Source organism: Erpetoichthys calabaricus, chromosome 13 (genome assembly GCF_900747795.2).
Source record: "Erpetoichthys calabaricus chromosome 13, fErpCal1.3, whole genome shotgun sequence".
NCBI lineage: Eukaryota > Metazoa > Chordata > Cladistia > Polypteriformes > Polypteridae > Erpetoichthys > Erpetoichthys calabaricus.
Genome location: NC_041406.2, coordinates 117,639,143 through 117,655,789, shown reverse-complemented (window position 1 = coordinate 117,655,789; position 16,647 = coordinate 117,639,143).

Sequence of the window (16,647 nt, the reverse complement as noted above, 5' to 3'; positions counted from 1 at the left end):
TGGAGGGAGCAAATTAGTTGTTTATCCTTCTATACACTTAGTGTAACATGTCCATTTCCTCTCTTTCTCATCTTATTTTAAACTTTGAAACAAGCTTTCAAATCATAGCAGAGGGTATCAATTCAAATATTCAGTTTCAGATGTTACACCTGTGGCGGACAGCCGGGACCCATGCTCGACCGGGACACTAGATTAGGGGAGCAGCCATGGGATCCACGCTACGTCCCCCGGAACACTTGGTTGCAGCCCCCCTGGGAATTTCTTGGAATGCAATGAAGTTTAGTTGGTTCCATCACATTGGGTGTCTAGTAGAGTGTGCACTTGGCCACCATTTAAACTGGAGAGATCCATCAATGCAATATTTATATTGGGCAGATGTTAAGCAGATGCTATTTTTACATCAGTTTATGGTTTCATGAGCTTATACATATGAATTGTATCCCACTTTTCATTTTAAAATCGAAGCTGGTGTGGTAAGGAGCCAACTACAAAATATGAGTAACACAGTGGAAACATCAGACTCACCACAAACTTTTTTTTTTGTGTGAGATGTCTTGTTTCTTTGCGACATGTAAAACAAAAAAAATATCCAGCATGAAATATTGTGAATTGTACAAACTTTCTCCAAATCGTGCATAAGCACTTTGCCCTATAAATGGCCGGCAGAATTTTCTCAAACTTTGCAAAAACAAACAAACAAACAACAAAAAAAAAAAACCTCAAGATCACTTCTTTCATTGATATTGTGTGCTCCGTAGTATGGAGCCCCCTGAGGGAACATTGTTTAATGTTGAGCACCAGATAGTATCAAGTGAGCACTTGATAGTTTTTATAGAGATTCTGCAGAGGATTCCCATGTTAAAATTGACTATAATATTGTTATAGTTCAAAATAAAATTGTATATGAAGACAGAGAATATGTCTGTCTGGAATACTAACATATGGCTCCATTTTTTGAATATCTGATTGATTCTCCACGCCTGGGGATCTTTGTTGTGTCCAAATTTTCCACGGATCAGTGTTTACCTATTGGTTCTGGCATGCTGAGATATCTTGTCATCCCCATATCTTATACAAATTAATTGGTACAGTATGTTTAAATGCATATTTTTTTTCACATTGTGTTACAGAGCTCACAAGTGCTTTCTTTAAATTTGTTTTTTAAACTCTCATCACCCCACTGTTTGTATTCTTTATATTCTCTACTGGTTTATGGTGGTGTGCTCAGTTACTAGGTAATTTGTTTAATTCAATTGAACAAATAAAATCAAGTTTAAATAATAATATGCTGTATAAGTTAATCATATGTATTATTATTAATTAGATTTGATTGGTAATTGTAAGCATGCATGCATGTTATAAGTGCAAATATCAAGGACTTTTGTAAATGTAGTGTTTTAATAACATCTTTTTTAGTAGTTTTTGTAGGCTATGTATCACATTCTGAATTTCTTGGAATGCAATGAAGTTTAGTTGGTTCCATCACATTGGGTGTCTAGTGGAGTGTGCACTTGGCCACCATTTAAACTGGAGAGATCCATAAGGCTATAAGAAATAAAGAGCAGCCCAAAGAAAACTGGAGATTATTTAAGGTTGAAGTTATGTACACAACAGGTTTGTATGCATAATATCTGGTATATTTCTGAATATATGCATATTAATAACAACAGAAGTGCAAGACTGAAGCTTCCAGTTGCTGAAATTCCAAAATGGACAAATCAAAGGAAATTTTAAGCCTAAAATAGCTAAAATGCTTGAACTGTAACCTCATCCTCAGACTGTTACTTATGCTAATAAAGTGAAAATTCAGTTGTCATATTTGATTCGTTAAAGGGAAAATCACTAAGTTTAATGATTGATTATCTCATTTTATTTATATACTGTAATTTAATTCAATAAGGGTGGCGCAGTGGGTAGCGCTGCTGCCTCACAGTTAGGAGATCCGGGTTCGCTTCCCTGTGCTCTCCCTGTGTCTGTGTGGGTTTCCTCCGGGTACTCCAGTTTCCTCCCATAGTCCAAAGACATGCAGGTTAGGTGCATTGGTGATTCTAAATTGTCCCTAGTCAATCAATCAAAATCTTTATTGACATTGGTGCAATTTTCCAGTGCAGAAAAAAGTAAACTAAAATAAAAACAAAACCAAAACACAATTACTCAAGTTACAACTAAAATAAGGGAATAAAATAAGTATCCAAAATTGTCCATACAGCAGAACAATGTTTTCCACTCATACATACATGCATACATTATGGTGCACTTGTCCCTTATCTAATGTTAACTTAGAATGAAGGTGCACTTGGTCAGATTGACCACTTAGCAGCATTCAGCATGGTGATGGCTGAAGGATAGAAACTGTTTCTCAGTTCTATTTGTCTTAGTCTTTATGGATCTGAAACGTCTGCCTGAAGGCAGGTGTTCAAACAATGCATGTCCTGTGTGTGATGGGTCCTGAAGAATTTTCTTGACCTTCCTGAGACAACAGGAACTATGTAGTTCTTCTAGTGAGGGGAGAGGACAGCCGACTATCCGCTGGGTGACCTTAATGACCCTGTGGAGCTCTTTCTTCTGTGCTACTGTGTAGCTGGAGAACCACGCACAGAGACAGTAGACCAGGATGCTCTCTATTGTGCAGCGGTAAAAGGATGCCAGCAGTTTCTCAGGGATGTTGTTCTTTCTGAGCACCCTCAGGAAGTAGAGTCTCTTTTGGGCCTTCTTCACTACCTCAGCAGTGTGGTGTTCCCCAGGTCAAGTCCTCCCTAATGGTGACTCCCAAGAAGTGGAAGTCTGAGACCCTCTCCACACAGTCCCCATTAATGATGAGTGGCTGGATGTTGTCTGCCTTCTTCCTGAAGTCCACAATGAGCTCCTTGGTCTTGGCTGTATTTAGGAGCAAGTTGTTATTCCTACACCACGTTGTCAGCCGCTCCACTTTATCCCTGTAGGTGGACTCATCCCCCCCAGAGATGAGCCCTACTACCATGGTATCATCAGCGAACTTAACAATGGTGTTACTGTAGTGGGCAGGAATGCAATCATGAGTGTAGAGGGTATAGAGCAGGGAGCTAAGCTCACAGCCCTCTGGTGAGCCAGTGCTGAGGCAGATGGGTGTGGAGAGGTAGGGGCCCATTCTAACCCTCTGAGTGTGATCACTCAGAAAGTCCTTGATCCAAAGGCAGGTGGAGTGTGGAAGTCCTATGTCTGACAGTTTGGTCACCAGTCTGTGGGGTAAGATGGTATTAAAGGCAGAGCTAAAGTCTATGAAGAGTGGATGTGCATAGCTCCCCTGCTGCTCCAGATGGGACAGAACAGCATGGAGAACAGTGGCCACTACGTCCTCCGTAGACCTGTTTGTTCTGTAGGCAAACTGGTGCGGATCAAGCATGGGAGGCATGAATGACATGATGTGGTTCCTGATGAGCTTCTCAAAGCACTTCATAACCACAGGGTTCAGTGCAACTGGCCTGGAGTCATTAAGACTGGTGATGGACTGTTTCTTGGCCACAGGCACTATGACAGAGGATTTCAGGCAGGATGGCACAGTGGATTGAGACAGAGAGTGGTTGAATATCCTGGTGAAGACCCCAGCCAATTGGTCTGCACAGTCTTTCAGCATGCGTCCTGAGATGCCATCGGGTCCAGCTGCCTTTCGTGTGTTGACAGACTGCAGCATGCATCTCACCTCATGCTCCCCCACTGTGAAGACGGTGCTGTTGTTGGTATCTGGATGGGGTCTGGCTGTTTCTGGTGGATTCACTTCAAACCAGGAAAAGTAGTGGTTCAGTTCCTCAGCCAGCGATAAATAACCTCCCACAGCTCCGGGACTGGTCCTGTAGTTGGTCATTTGCTGGACACCCATCCACACTTGCCTGCTGTTTTTGCTATCCAGATTTTCCTCGATCTTCCTTTTATAGTCTGACTTGGCCTCTCGGATGCCCCTCTTTAGGTTGGCACGGGCTGTGCTGTAGAGACCCTTATCACCAGACCTGAAGGTAGTGCTCCTCTCTTTCAACAGCCTCTGGACTTCCCTGGTCATCCAGGGCTTTTGATTGGGGTAGACTCGGATATGTTTATCCACTGTGACAATGTCTGTACAGTTCTTAATATAGCACAGTATGCTGTCACTAAACGCTTCAAGGTCTGGGTGTTCAAAGAGGTCCCAGTTGGTCCTACTGAAACAGTCCTGCAGCTGCTGAGAGGCTCCATCTGGCCAAGTTTTAACTGTCCTTGTGCTGATATGAGCAGTTTTCCTAAGTGGAATGTATGCTGGGATTAAAAACAGTGACATGTGGTCAGATTGTCCCAGGTGAGGTAGCGGTGTAGTGTGTGCTTGGTGTGTGGGTGTGTGTGTGTGCGCGCCCTGCGGTGGGCTGGTGCCCTGCCTGGGGTTTGTTTCCTGTCTTGCACCCTGTGTTGGCTGGGATTGGCTCCAGCAGACCCCCGTGACCCTGTAGTTAGGATATAGCAGGTTGGATAATTGATGGATGGAATTTAATTCAATATAAATCTGACCACAAGGCTAATACATGAAAATGTGTCTAAATTGGTAAAACTTTTTTTTCATAATTGCACAATCGTAGGAGGCATTTAATCATACATGGAAATGTATAACTGCAACTGATAACTGTATATTTTGTATGATAACTGTTGTGACAGATTGAGGTCCTCTCGACCCTTTGAACCCTCTGACCACTCTTCAGACACCAGGTAAAAGTCCAATAATTATTTATTTGGACAATAATAAAATGCACAAAGGACCTACACTCCACAATACTCATATATCAATAGTCAATAATCCAATAATCACAATCCTCCACTCCCAGACGCGTTGCCACCATTCCACCCAGCTCAGCTCAACGCTGTGGTGTTTCATTGTCCTTTTTATAGTCCTTGACCCAGAAGCGTTTCACCTTCTCTGTCCATGTGACCTGGAACACTTCCGCGTCAGATAAAAAATCCTTCTTTTCTTCACCCAGGAAGCACATCGTTCCCTTTGTCCACGTGACTCTGACGTACTTCCTGGGCATATGGCGAATAGTCTCTGTGCCTCCCTGCAGCGTCCTCTAGCGGGCCCCAAGGTATCCAACAGGGCTGGGGATAAAAACTACATTGTCCAGTATTCCCTGTTGGCATTTGGGGCACCTCCATGATGCAGGAAGGGCTCCACCTGGCGGCCTGCGGGAATTGCCTGGGATGAAAGGCCGGCCACATATCACACTGTATATTTTGTCAATAATTTCTTAGTCTTTTCCTGAAAGAGCCAACACAAGACGATGATGTGGGGTGTAAATCCAAAAAACATTTATCTCTGCCACCCAAGATAACTCCTCAAAAATTTACAAACACCAAGAACAACAACAACATTTATTTATATAGCAGATTTTCATACAAATAATGTAGCTCAAAGTGCTTTACATGATGAAGAAAAGAGAGAAAAAAAAGACAAAGTAAGAATTAAAATAAGACAACACTAATTAACATAGAATAAGAGTAAGGTCCGATGGCCAGGGAGGGCAGAAAAAAAACAAAAAACTCCAGACGGCTGGAGAAAAAAAATAAAATCTGCAGGGGTTCCAGACCATGAGATCGCCCAGCCCCTTCTGGGTAAAGCTGCCTGCTGATCATGGAGAACACTGACGAAATGCAACATCAATCTGCAGGACACATTGATCTGATAGTAATCAACTACATGCTGATTGTAGGTTCATTGAACATGGAAAATGCATACCATAAAAGAAACAGTCTGAGAAATCTTTGCAGAAATCAAAGTGCATCTACGGTGGAAAGGCCAAATACTGAGGGTAGAAAGTGGTCTAGCTCACAACTAAATGTTGGACCAAATCAAGACATTTATGGCAGTATTTATCTCCATTTCTCTTTTATATAGCTGCCTCCATGTTTGTCACTTTAAATAAAACCCTGATAACCAGACAGAAATGTGAAACAAAAAAGTTACCCTAAACATTTTACATTTTAAGTAAAAGTATTCTGAACCTGTGCAACCTTGTGTTTGTGTGTAATGATGCTCACAGGATCCATTGTTTTCAATGATTTTTCTTTCTTTTCTCTAAAGTTTATTCATACCTACAGCTACATTGATTTAACACTCTTTTTTATCTCTTTTCTTTATATTTTCACTTTTCATCATGTATGCCATTTTACAATTTTAATTTCACACTTGTAAATTGTTTTAACCACTTCTCTGAGAATCTTTATTTTATTACCTGATTTTGTTTGGTATTAAGTTTGTGGTGTTTTTACATTGTTTTACCTATTCAATTCAATTCAATTCAATTCAATTTTATTTGTCATTCAGCAGAACATCCAAGATGTGCTGCAGAACGAAAATACGATGCACAAGACATTAATAAAAACACATAGTTAAAATCAGCCTACAATAAAATACTAAAATGCTTCATTTAAAAGACGAACAGCAGTAGGAAAAAAACTGTTTTTAAACCTGGTAGTTCTACATTTCAGGCTGCGGTACCTTCTGCTTGAGGGCATGAGGGAAAAGAGTTCAGAGGCAGGATAAGTAGGGTCTCTAGAAATCCGCACAGCTCTGGCCAGACAGCGTTATTTTGCCAAATCTTGTACATTTGGCAACGGGGCTCCAATGATCCTCTCCGCAGCCCTCACCACTTTCCTCAGTGCTTTCCAGTCCGAATCGCTGCAGCTCTCCTGCCACAGAGAGCTGCTGCTGGTTAGCACGCTATCTATGGTCCCTCTGTAAAAAGTGGTGAGGACTGACTTACTGAGATGGGCCCTCTTTAGCCTCCGCAGAAAGATCAAGCGCTGGTGAGCTTTCTTGACTGCGGAGGAGGTGTGCAGGGACCAGGTGAGGTTGTTCGTCACATTAACTCCCAGGAACTTAGTAGACTGCACAATTTCCACAGCAGTGTTCTTAATGTAGACCGGGATGTGTATCAGCTGTTTCTTCCTGAAGTCGATCACCAGTTCTTTTGTTTTTTCGACATTCAGTATCAGATTGTTTTTAAATTCTTCAAGACATTATTGTTAAGTCAAGATGATGGTGGAGCAAGTTAAAGTGATTTTAAAAACAGTTCAAGACCTTCATGAGAAATGCTTTAGTGACAGTGGTTCAGATCCTGTGTTGGAAAAAGATATTCTTCCACTACCAGATCTTCTCACATCCCTGCAATAGCTTGAAAGTGAGCTAGTGGTTGGTATAAATTAAAAATAACATATTAAGTAAACACCTTTTTAAAAAAAATTGAAAAATATATCCACAAAGGACAATGACAGGCTTCAAGTTGTATAGGCTTATACGCACATACGCCGCTTATCAGAGATGCACGAGCTGTGATGCGTAGTCAGAATTGCAGGCACAGTTAAAAAAAAATTCTTCTTTGCATGATAGGCTAAACCTATTTTTGGCAGATGCAGTGGTTAAATAAACCTAATTTTAATTTTTAAGTCTTTAAGTCAAAAAAGCTTTTAATAGTCAACAACCTATATTTTTTAAAAGAACTGAAAAAACCCTACCTGAGTGTGCTTGTCAGTTTTTGGGAGAGCCGAAGACTGCTACTGTGCTAAAATCTTTGTTGAAAACTAAGTGAAGTGCCCATAACCTGATGTGACAGCCTTCATAGATATGATCTGTGGTCAGAAAGTAATGGACATGAATATATGTAGGTAGGTATGGGGCAGAATGCCTTGCTATGGCTCCACCTTTAGACTGACCTCATGGAGTGGCTAAATATACACTACTAAGTGCTTGAACTTCTAGTAAATTAACAGTATTTGTTGCTTGTTCAAATTCTTGGGAATGTTTCTATTGTATCATGCATCTTAGGAAATTATAAGCTACAGTAATTTCTTCTTTATGGAAACATTTGACAGATTTCTTTGCTTGGAAATCAAGGAAGTATTTATGTTAGAGACATCCATCCATCCATCCATCCATTATCCAACCCACTATATCCTAACTACAGGGTCACAGGGGTCTGCTGGAGCCAATCCCAGCCAACACAGGGCACAAGGCGGGAAACAAACCCTGGGCAGGGCGCCAGCTCACCGCAGGGCATGTTAGAGACATGGTGTGGAGAATTTTGAGGCAAATATTAACCAATTCATTAGGTCAAAAAACTCAGCTGGTGGGGAATAAATGGGAAAAATGTTTCCATAATCTTCACATTAAGGATATTTTTATTGGTGAGTTTTTTATAATGATTTCAATACACATACACAGCCTTTCAATGTGAATCAACCTGCAACTGAAAATTTCTGAGGAATGAGTACCTTTTTGTTATTTATAATAAACCAAGCCAATAAAGGTAAACTAGATGTACTATGACCAAATAAAAATGTGTCCATTTTTTCTGCATTTACCAGCTTAAGTTTCACCTTTGGCATGGGCAATAGCTTTGTATTAAATGTCACTTTTCTTTTCACAAACTACTGTTTGAACAAATCTTAAGAACATTCTAATCATAGCTGGCTGAAGACGTGGCCCTGTAGCCACCAAGGAAACCCCTAGCTGAATATGAAAAAAAGATCTAATAGTTAACATTCAATAACATTTAACATTAAATTAAATGCAACAGGGAAAATACTAAATTATATAAGAAAAATAGTGCATTCTATTGTAATACCCATCCTAATTGTGGACTGGACTGCAGCAAAACATAGTGCAGTGTCATTCAGCTGGGTTATCAGATTGGCTGTTTCTTTAACTAATGTGGGGTTTTTGAATTGATTGCGCCAGGCTGGGTTGAAGAAGAAAATGTAGCCTTATTTGATAATTACATTATTTGTAACATACAATTTCTCCCATTAGAAATTTGTCATTTTTTTTGCATACCCCAGCAGATTCTCCAGAGACACAAAGAAAGGGAAAGTAAGCTTGGAGTCTGATTGAAATCTGTTTGTACAGTGCCCCTGGAGCGAGCAGGTTAAGGACCTTGCTCAAGGACTGAATGGATTAACATTTCTTCTGGCACTGCCAGGATTCGAACCAGCAAGCGTCTAGTTACCAGCACATATACTGTACTTTAGCCTGTGTTGTGATGTGAGATTTTACATATAACCTGATGAATATTTTGTATGTCTTTATTTGATTTTTAGGCAAAGCAATGTAATTTAGTGTTACTTTGGTGAGAGGCATTCGTGTTTGCCACCCCTTTTACGACTGAGCCTTTTTGAATTTTATGACAGGATTTGGGGGAAGATGTGCCTTAAACCGGTTTGGTTAGTGTTTCTTTGCTAAAGTCATTTCTACCCCTGCAAATAGGCTAAGGTGTACTTTAACATATGGTTTGGGGGCATGTGTTAAGATGTTCTATTTCCCCCATTGGTCTGAGGTATGGCTGTTTGGAATTGGCTTGGTTCAGAAGCCTTTAAGTACTACAACGCCCTATTGGCTGTAGGGGTTGGACAGAAAATCTATATATTTACTTGTTTAACCTCACACTCTATCTCTTACTAACCAATATCTGAAAGAAGCATCTCTTGCTAACCTGTGATGAAGACCACACAATGAAGAGCACAGCTCAGCAGCCATTTTGAACAGACATGTGGCTGAAAGCTGAGCACCAATGATGCCTTAACTGGAGACATTTAAGTAACTAAAGACTGTGTGCCGCTTGAGCTACATATCGTCATTTAATCAGGTTGTATGGTTGCCAATATTCAAATATACTTTGCATTTTGTTATTATTTATGAATATTATCAATAATACACTATCTTATGTGTAACTTAACTTCTGCTTGTCTTTTTACTACATCTAATTGCCTGAGGTTATAGAAGGGAATGTGGGGATAAGTTATATACAATAGTACCTTATAAACAGTGGTAAGTCTGTGAGATTAGGCATTCTAAGGCTACATATTAATAATACAATAGGGGAAAGTAGAGCAATATATATTACTCTACCAAGACAAAACAGCCTGGGAGCCACCTTTCTGCCTATATGTGTATTGTTTATTAGGCAAATAAAGAAACCAAACCCAGGAACTGGAAGTATTAACTGATACATTTTAATGGTGAAACTGATATGTGTTTTATGTTATGGCAATTTGTTATATACTTCCATACTTTACATGCCTGGTATATGCTTATATGACTTTTTAGTGCACCACAATCAGTAAAATCAGCTAGTGTTATGATTAATTATCAAGTACATCAATGATAAAGAGCACTTAATGGCAGTAACTTTCCTGTTCACCATGGATGACCTGGAATATTGTATGACCTTAAAATCATGAGTGATCAGAAACATACTGGGGCCTGTAGAGCAAAGGGGCACCAGAATAAAATTCTACTTTTGACATCAAAGTCTTCAGCTAGTGTTGACGCTAACCCATAAACAGGTTACACATCAGTGAAAAGCAATTGGTGATGCTTGCAAACTAACTACAGGGAAGCATTTAAAGCCAGTTGTTTAGCCAGTAATGCATGCCATTATATTACACATACTTGCATTTGTAAATATTGTTTCTTGTCAGAATACAAGTACATTTTCTATAGTTACTTTGTTTATTGTAAATAAACCACAAATACAAAACCCACACTTGTGGAATGTTTCTTTGACATTATGATTTGATGCAATCAGTGCTCATGTCTGACAAATAACCAAGTGTCAGTGTTGATTGACTCAGACTGCATAATGACTGTTCTTAAATGCAGTATGAAGAAACTCTGCAACATCAAGAACCACAACTCAGGAGACAGTAATGTGGATTAAAAGATGAATTCATCCAGCTACAGACAGGGATGAGGGAAACAAGCAAGAATGGAGCATCAGAGGATAAACAACGATCAAGAATCAGGTGAGCATTGTCAAACCTCAAACAAGTCTAGTAAGACGTTCATTAGGAAATTGTGTAATTTCAAGTAACTGATGAACTGCTGATGCTTGGCTGCAGGTGAAATGCATTTTCCTGTTCTTTCCAGTCATCATTAAGATCGGCCTTCAAGGGCATGTAAACATTGTTGAGGACAAATTACTAAAGCTGATGTTGTTGAGCTTCTAATGGACTCTTACACCACCACCATGTCTTAAAGGTAGGTGTACAACATAGGCCTGAGTTTTTTATGCAGAAAACAAACAACTGCAATTATTCATTTATAATGTGCTGTTGTTATAACAGTAACATATGCTCTTGAATTGTATTATAACTTAGAACTACCTGAGATGGTCAGATCTGTGAAAGATTGCATTGAGGTGCTTCGTGACATGATGGTCTCGGAAAAAAGAAACCTCATCATCTGTGCTGTCAACCTCTGGGATGATATACATACTGTATGACCAACTAACACTAAATACAAATACAAACTCTCTCTCTCTCTCTCTCTCTCTCTTTATATATATATATATATATATATATATATATATATATATATATATATATATATATATATATATACTGTGGCACCCGGACGGGGCTCATGCCCGGCCGGGGCACCCAGGAAGACAGGAGGAGGGCTCATTCCTCCTCCAGACCGCGAGGGGGCATCCGCCCTGGTTGTATTGGGGGCCACTGGTACAGGGTTTGGAAGCCCAACCCTGTAGGGGCCCGTGGTCACCGCCATGGTGCATCCCCCTGCCTGAAGGACCCTGGACCCCAGTACTTCCGCCACACCAGGAAGTGCTGGGGGGAAGAAGAGAGGGAACACCCGGAGTGCTTCCGGGAGGACAGCCGGCATTTCTGCCACACTGGGGCATGTCCGCGGGATTGCCAGTGTACACCTGGAACACATCCGGGTACAGATAAAAGGGGCTGCCTCCCTTCATTTGATGCTGGAGTTGGGTGGAAGCAGGACAAAGTTCAAGAAAAAGAGAAGGAGGCGGTCCGAAGAGGCAGAGTGGTTGGCCTGGACTTTGGGGAAGATTGAGGTTTGTGGCACAATAATTATAAAAAGTAGTGTAAATAAACGTGTGTTGAGTAACATGAGTGTGTCTGCCTGTCTGTGTCCGGGCCAGTCTCCACAATATATATAGTCACAAACTTGCACAAGAGTCATAGCAAGGTTTGGAGCAGCCACCCGTATATTGTTTTCCTGGCTGCTAAATTGCAAAACAAATGATAGCACTGATGCGCACAAACCAGAGTCTAAAACAGAACTGAGGGAATAGGGAAAAGGTGGAGGCTTTTAAAGGTCAGTATAGGAAGTGACATCAAAGGTGCCGGGACCAATAGGGTCTTCAACCATAGGCTCAGGCCCAGACATGACATTAAGGGGGACGGAACCAGAAAGGTCTTCATCCATAGGTTCGGACCTGGAAGTGACGTCAACAGGGCCAGGCGGAATTTCCTGTGAATGGTCTGCAGGAAAGCGAGAAAAAGAATCAGTGTACTCTGCCACATCCTGGTCTGATTTGGAATTGCCCTTATTCAAGCCCTTTAGCTACCTCCCTTGCGCCACCTGTCTGAAAGTACCTGGATTCCAGCAGAATAAAAGGTTTTGTCTGAAGTACACTAAAATAGTCCCAGTTTAGTACGTTCAAGTATATTTAACACAAAGTTGATATTTTATACATTTTTTGTACAATTTTAATATATTTAGTACAACATTAGTTGTTCCAATTTAACACATTTAAAATATACTTGTCATAAGTCCTAGCCCAAGTATGTTTTTTCATACTTTAGCACACTAATATTCAGTACACTTCAATATACTTTTTTTTTACCATGGTGGTGGGTAAATAAAAGATATTAAAAAATAATTGACAAGCAAACAACATTTGTAAAAAGTGTCAGGTAAAAAGTGAAGTAATTCCAGTGCCAACCATAGGGCTTTTTTAAAAAAAAAATTATTTTCTGTTAACTTTAACTAGACAAAACAGAGGATTCACAGAAATGGATGTTTTATAATAAAGCTCAATCTGTCAAAAATGGAAAATTAAAAAGAAACAACTATAGTAAGAACAAGCTCACCCCACCAGTGCCACCTACCCAAATTACCCACCCATATGACAAACTGTGAGTAATTGCAATGGAAAGTATGTAAGCTAACATTGTCTGGACACACCAGGAAGAGAGAAGCATAACCCAAGTCAAGTCAAGTTGGGGAGCATGCACTGGTACGGTGCATTGCTGCATCCACTACACGACAAAACAACTCTGGATCCCAGTTTGCAACCCCCTAGGCAGACACGTGCTCCAGTCCCACCCTCCGGAAATGAACCTCTATCTGCCGCAGCCAGGTGTTACGTGGGCGACCCTTTGGCCTGGTACAGCCACTCAGGTCCCCAACAATGAAGATCTTACAAGCTGGATCACCCTCTGGGAAACGCACAACATGGCCTCAGTGCCGTAACTGACGCTCCCTCACAATGCAAGTAATGTGCCTCATTCGGAACTCTGTGAGTAACTGCTCATTCGACACAAAGTCAAACCAATGGTACCCAAGGATTTTCTGGAGAGACGCAGTACCAAAGGAGTCCAGTCTTCGTTTCAGGTCACTGGATAGCGTCCATGTCTTGCAACCATATAACATGACAGGAAGCACCAGGACTCTGAAGACTTGGACCTTCGTTCTTTTGCATAGATATCGGGGGCACCACACACCCCTTTCCAGCGACCTCATGAGCCCCCATGCTCTCCCAATCCGTCTGCTGACTTCATTGGAAGAGTCACCAGAGACATGAATGTCACTGCCAAGGTAAGTAAACCTCTCGACAAGGTCAACACTCTCTCCGCAGACAGACACACTACTGATGGCTGTGCCCAAGAGGTCATTAAAGGCCTGGATCTTGGTTTTTATCCAGGACACTCACAAGCCCAGACACTCAGACTCCTCGCTCAGTCTCTCGAGCACCCCGATCAGAGCCTCCATTTACTTTGCGAAGATCACAGCATCATCAGCAAAGTCAACATCCGTAAATCTTTCTTCACGAACAGATGCCCCACAGCCGCTGGACCCCACGACCTTGCCCAACACCCAGTCCATACAAGCATTGAACAGAGTAGGAGCAAGAACACACCCCTGACGAACCCCAGAATCAACTGGGAAAAACGCAGAGGTCCTGCCTCCACTCTGCACAGCACTCACAGTACCAGTGTACAGGCCGGCCATTATATCCAGCAACTCAAACAGTAAGATTAAAAACATAATTTTATGTATTAAGTTTGTTATAAATTCCCATTTAGCACTCATTAATCATTTTTGAGAAGTGTAAGATTGAATAGATTCCTTCTAGAGTTGATAAGAAAGGAGATCTGCTGATTTTCAGTGATAAGCTAAAAATTACTAGGCGGAAATCATGCTTAGAGAGAATAACCTCCGGTGGGGAGGAGAAGAGGGTGACGAGGAGAGGACCAACAGAAAGTAGATTTGAAAAGGAATGTTAATAGTGAGCAACTGAGAGAAAATTAGAAACTGATGAACCAAAATAAATAAACTAGTGGAGATTCCCAGAACATTTGTACAAATGTGCCAGAGACATTTCCTTGAGAGAAATTGTTAGGAAGCCAGACCCATGGGAAAACATCTGAGGGTGGTGGATAGGACTGGCGAGCTTTGTTGGGCTGAATGGCCTGTTTTTGTCTAGACAGTTCTAATGTTGTAAATTGGTCTGTGAGATTCTATGAACAAAAGTTGCACATATAGCTGATTTCCTTTTTAAGAAATACATGAGCCATCATCCTTCTCTCTCTTAGGAGAACAGTAATTTTACTCCATAATTTTTCCTAATACTATTCTATAGACTAGGAGAAAAAGTAAATGTTATCTCTGGCAAAAGTGTGCACACCTTCAAGGTCACAGAATACAATTCTGAAGAGGGCCCCCAGCTTACCAAATCGAGTCCTTCTGTTTTATTCCCTGATTCAGTGATTTCTAGGCTACCACAGTCTAATCAAACCATAGGCTGACAGGTTTTATTTAAACACTGTTAGAGTTACCTGAACATGCTTTCTCCTATCTGGAACCTAAACTCCCTTTTTGGCTCTGCTTCTGACAGATCTCTATAATGATGTCCTTACAAAACCTTACTGTCCTTCATTGTACATAGTCTTTGGTACCTTAATAAGGATTGTCTACTTTCTCTGAGCCACTTCCAGGCTCTTTTCCTTTTCCTTTTACAAATAAGCTTTTCTTTTACCCAAGGAAAAACAAAACCAACACAGAACTGTAGAGGAGGTGGAAGTGCAGATGAAAGTGTAAAACTCTTGAAAAGAAATTTACTCTAAGCCCTTTTACAAAAAATTATGTTGTAGAAAACCTCTGCAGAGCAAAATACTCAGCCAAATGAAACAAGCATGAAGTATTGTACAGTGCTGGAAAACATTAAGCTCTTTATTAATTTAAGTTCTATTTTGGGTTTAATCCTGCAATCTAATGAAAATTACAATTATTAGAAGATGTGTAATACAATTTAAAGCAATATAATACAACAATTTGGAAAACCGTATTCTCCCCAGTTATGTAGTATTGAACTAAATATCGTTCGTGTTTATTTTTTTCAAAACCCGAAAGAGTATTTTAAAAAATTAACATTTATTTAGGGAAACAACAATTCTAATATTGAAACCTAAAACCTCTTGAGAAAGTAATTTGTTTCAATACCTCATCTCCGCCCTCACTTATTTTTGCATAATTTTTACATTTTAACAAGTGTCCTCTAGTGATCATGAATTATTTAGATGAAATAAATATAATGAATATACTTTCTGATGCCTTTGTGAACTTTAATTGCCTCAGTTACGTTCTCACAAAGAATTATCAAAAGACGTTTGAATGATTCAAGTTACATAAGCTATTAGTTTAGGTCTTGCCTATAGCAATAAACTAGTTTCTTCTGCTCTGTTCAAATTCTAGTGCATCTTTCTTTTTTGCATATGATGGTGAAAATAATTTCCTAAAGATCTACAAGGTGAATATATTAATTTACCACATGAAATTGCATTCTAAAGTATATTTTATAAAATTAAAAAAATACCTAGCCCACGCCTTCATTTTAAAAAGAATACTGCATCCCACTTTATAGAAAAAAGCCTTCAATTACCACATGCATCAATTTTTCAAGCAATAAATGTTACAGATTTATCTGTGTCTTGAAAATACATATATATTGCAGAACAGTGTATCCATGTTGTTTTAAGAAGGAAAAAAGGAAAACGTTGATATTTAGTCACTCAGACCAGCCGTGCATTTAAATTTGTTTCTCATCTTCCTCCACCCTTTCAGTTTCAGGAGCATAGATTCAGCTCAGAAAGCCTTCTCCAAGGGCCATTATTGACATTACTGAATGCTGATGCCTGATGCCCAGACATGAATTGCTTTCTCAGTTCTGTAGACAGTTAGAGAATAATAACTGAAAATGTCACACTTACTTACATTCTTTCACTACACAGAAGCTTATTTCATTACTTCACAAAGATATTTCCTGCTGCCTTTGGATTGATAATACACAGAAGTGTTTCAGTGAGAGAAACTATTGAACAGGTGCATAGCATGCAATCAATTGACAAGAACTGAACAGAAATTATAGACATACATCCATCCATCCATCCATCCATCCATCCATCCATCCATCCATCCATCCATCCATCCATCTTCCTAACCAAAGACAGGATTACGGGGAAGCTGGAGCCTATCCCAGCAAGTATTGGGCCCAAGGCAAGAATAATCCCTAGACAAGGTGTCGGTACATCACAGAGTGAACAGTCTCAAAACCCCCCAAA